We start from the raw sequence: 4239 nt of genomic DNA, 5'->3' as shown, positions 1-4239 counted from the left end.
ACACACACACACACACACACACACACACACACACACACACACAAGCTACGCTTTACTCCACATTATTCTAATGCAATTAGCCCAAATCGTTTGTTAGCATCCTGGCTTTTTTACCTTTACTGAATAATCATTGCTGCGCAAATCTTTTTTTTTTTTTTTCATTTGAACACTTGCACACACAGCCTTATTGTAAAGTGTTAAACAGTACACTATTTATAAGCCATCTATAAGGGGAGCATTATTGTATAAACTTTCTTCATAACCTCTTAAAGTGGATTCAAAGAGTTATTATATCCTTATCACCTCCTGAATTAAAAGTGAATCCACAACCACTGTGCTGTAGCTGAAAGCCAGACTCCAGTGCTCACAGCAATCAGCCTTACTAACTGACAGGGTTAGGTTGTAAAGTTAAGTAAGCAGATTTTCAAACCTCGGTGAGCTTCAGCAGGAGCGGTGGGCTCCGCGAGGAACAGGATGAGAAAGGGGTCTTAGATAAGATTTATTTCTTTAACATTCCAGTTCTCCCCACCCCTCCACTCCCCTTTGCCACACAACAACTTATATTTCATCTCCTGCCTGACTGCTCAGCTGAAGGCGTTTTCATGGCTTATAAATTTTATCCAGACACTTGTCACTAATGACATCTGCAGCGGGGAATGCCCGGTTTCCCCCAGAGGAAAAAAAAGTTAAAGAAGCGGAAGCAGGATGAGGAGGAGAGTCACGGTGCAGTCTGGAGGAGCAGTAGTTTTGTGCTGGGAACTGGACGAAGGAATGTTGTGTGTGTGTTTGTGTGTTTGTATGTGGGGGTGTGTCAAAGGTTTCCCACCTGCTTAACGTGGTGCTGCTTTCTAATGGGGCTACATTTAAGCAGTTTTGTGTAGAGTCTGAGTAAAGTGATAACTCAGATCTTTTGAAGGTTCGGTGGAAAGGATATAAATAAAAACAACTTGGCTTTTACAGATAGTTCTTTGAACAACCTCAGTTTGGAGGAAAACGAGTTTCAATCTGAGAGGCTTTGGGGCCAGTAAAGTCTTAAACCAGCCGTCATCTCTGTCATCTTTGGAGAACCAAAGGAGGTGTGAAGAATGGTCACGTTTACATGGAGCACTTAGCAGCTCAGAGGTGAAACAGCAGCGGGTTGACTTCAGTCCCGACATTCTACCTCTTCATAAATCACACTGAAACAGAAGAAGGCTTCTCAGGCCCAAACTTGAAGTGTTTGGTGAAAAGGGCTTTCGAGTAATTTGTGAACATAATTCAGTCTGGTCTCAGTTTAATATCATCTTTACTGTTCAGTTATTTATTTTTATTTACGTTATTTCACCAGGCAAATCCCATTGTGATTACTGATCTCTTTTGCAAGGGTGGCCTGGGCCTGAAGGCAACCTACTGTACATTTTTTTTGTCAACACTAAAACCATTTTAATTTTTAAAAATATGTTTTTACTATCTATTTAAGGAAAAAGCTTAAAATAAACATGACAGGACACAAGTGCATATTTTGCGTTTCGTTTTCACTGTTTTCTAAAGTCATGTGACAACCATAGCTTTGTTATATCATGTGAAACACAACCTGCAGGTACTTCATGAACATGAGCCAAAGTCTCTGAGGGGGATAAAAAAATTGAACAAATCAAAGTTTTTCTCTTGCAGTTAGTGAAGTCTGAAATCTCTTTTCTGTACTGATTTCCTCCAAAATGATGGCATATAGTATTTTTATTTGATTTATTGTTTGTTGTTCGTTTCACTACTTCATTTAGTGTTGAAATAAATAACTATTACATCACTATCATTTGCAACTTCTAGTCTATAAAATTTCTATAAGGTTATTCTCGATAAAAGAAGAATCTGAGCCAAAGAAAACCATTTGTTTTTATATGGTCATGAAGAAAAAAGACATTATTTATATTCAACTCATCTCTTTATCCTCAAACTGGACAAGCTCATTACAAAATCTCAAAAAAACTGAACGTCTTTTTTCAGCTCGTCTTCACAAAATATAACAAAAACGTGTGGAACAAGACAGAAAATTAAACAACTATTTAAGTGATGATTAAGAGCTGTCCTGGCAGTTTTTTCTGTTTCCCAGAATCAAAAAAAACTAAAAGAAATAAAAATTAAGATCTCCTTTTCCCCGCCTGAAGGGTCAAACTACTCTAATCTTTTAAGGATCAGCTCCTCCAGCAAGGTTTATTTTTGACAGATCGCAGCCGCCAGTCAGCGTTTGGCAACCTGCACTCTAATATAAAACCTTTGGCTTTAAAACTTTTTGGTTCGCGCTGATGGAGAGGAGTGATGGTCTTAATTGCGGAGGCTGTGTGGGATTAGCGCGAATCGCGGTTTTTACGGGGGCGCGGCGGGTTGGCCTCGTGTGAGCTCTGCCTCATTGTCTCGCTCTGACAGCTCCAGCCCATCCCTGTCAGCCTCGGGGGGCTGGCAACGCACAAGGCGACCTGCCAGGAGTGATACGAACCCAAAACACGAGGAATCTGCCAGCCCCATAGAAACCAAACTGTGAAGGTAAACAGGCTGGAGGTGATGTTTGAAATGGAGAGCCCTCTGTTTCTTTGCAAGGGGGGGATCAGTTTCACCTGTTTCCAAAAGCCTGATTTGAAATGATGCTTGTAGCAGAGGAGACAGGGTTTGGATTTATCCACCGTTCCAACTCAGTTCTCCCTATCAAAACCTAAAAGCTTCTCCAGTAAGTTCAGAGATTGTTGGTCTTCTTCATACAGGAACTGGAAATCCATTTAGTTCCAATCAGCTTCACGGTAAGCAGTAAATCTTTTGCCGCCGTGCCACGACATCCGTTCACACATGGAGCTCTTGAACACGGAGGTGATAAGTTTCTGCCAACGCTGTCAGCTCAGGTTCCTTAAGGTCGTAAATGTACCGAGCGCTTTCACTGCCCCCCGAGCCTGTGGCTAAAGGCTTACAGTGGGATTGTTATCACACAGCGGATCCTTGTCTGGACTCAGATGCTGCTCTGATGCCTCCTAAAGCTGTCAGTCCCACCGCCTATTAAGACAGCTGCTCTCAGTGGGCATTGTTCCGAGGGGAGCTACGAGGACCTGACAGGCCAAAGAATCTTTATTCACCCTAAAGGCTCTTTCACTGCTGTAGCGCTGAATGGGACCTGCCAACGTCATCCTCCACCCATGGCATTTTTATGGCATAGCTGACATACGCACAACGCTCCCGTCAGCTCGGGCAGGCTCCCTTTATTCCCCCACTGTATGTCGGCCGGTGTTTTCCCATAAAGTGCAGGGGGATCTTTTCCAGACAGCGCCACTTTATCTTGGAATAACTCAGAAAAACTCCGAGCCGAACGCTTTAACTCCACGAATGCAAATGAAGACAGATTGGAGGAGATGATACACTCACACACACACACCTACACACACTAATCAGACAAAAAACAAAAACAAAACAAAAAACTTGCTTACTCAGCAAATGGATGCACTGCTGATCACAGGGCAGCCCTTTCACTAACGGGTCTATTGTGTGGTCTCAGCGAGGGGTGGAAGTGTTGCAGAGAGGCCCGAGGCAGTGCGACACTGGAGAGTCGAAGGAGTGTGTGTGTGTGTGTGTGTGTGTGTGTGTGTGTGTGCGCGCACGCACGCATGCTGCGCTGCCTAACGAGAGGAGGGCAGGTCAGCCATTAAATGGGCACTAATGTGGGAAATTGGAGGCCATTAGGCCGTTCTTTGTTGTTGTGACTCCTCGTGGTGAGTTTGACTCTTAGAAAAGGGAAAGGCCTTATTAGGCCCCACATGCAGGCAGTACTTAACTCAGCATGGAGCAGACTGGCCTACTGCTGCAGAGAGTTCACACGTGCAATTTACATTTGAAAATGTTTTTGTGTGAAAGGATTTCCAGTCAAACTGCGGGGGAGCCGAGGGGGAATCCATATTTAGTTTACATGCTTCTGAGCATAAGATCTGTGTCAGTATATAAATATATGTTACTTTTTAAAGGACGYCATGATGAAATTGGTATATTTTTATTAGGGATGAACACTTTTTGGACCATTTAAATCAAACTTTGAATTCACTGCAAAAACTGTCCATCTAACCAAGTTTTAAAATCTTATATCCAGCCAAAAAGTCTTTCTGATCTTGTTTTGAGACTGATTTACTAAACAAGAACTGATTATGTAAGAATAATCATCTTGTTTTCAGAATGTGTAAGATTATTTGTCTTGTTAGTCTGAAAATTTGACTCAAATTAAGTCAAAAT

The 4239-nt window shown here is 42.4% G+C and overlaps 1 protein-coding gene and 1 long non-coding RNA gene across 6 annotated transcripts in view; one reads left to right on the top strand and one right to left on the bottom strand.

Moving 5' to 3' along the window:
- Nucleotides 1-3677, bottom strand: part of LOC106515276 (uncharacterized) — a 5172-nt gene extending 1495 nt beyond the window's left edge. Inside the window, exon 1 of the long non-coding RNA XR_001309980.1 lies at nt 3447-3677. This is a non-coding gene — a long non-coding RNA (uncharacterized LOC106515276). The remainder of the gene's footprint in view (nt 1-3446) is intronic.
- The window catches only part of ntn1a (netrin 1a), a 60233-nt gene that overhangs the window by 19487 nt on the left and 36507 nt on the right, over nt 1-4239 (top strand). The window lies entirely within an intron of this gene.

The sequence above is a fragment of the Austrofundulus limnaeus genome, unplaced genomic scaffold, assembly GCF_001266775.1.
Source record: "Austrofundulus limnaeus strain Quisiro unplaced genomic scaffold, Austrofundulus_limnaeus-1.0 Scaffold27, whole genome shotgun sequence".
Classification (NCBI taxonomy): Eukaryota; Metazoa; Chordata; class Actinopteri; order Cyprinodontiformes; family Rivulidae; genus Austrofundulus; species Austrofundulus limnaeus.
The sequence above is the reverse complement of the archived record's forward strand: the minus strand, read 5'-3'. Positions and strand labels throughout refer to the sequence as shown.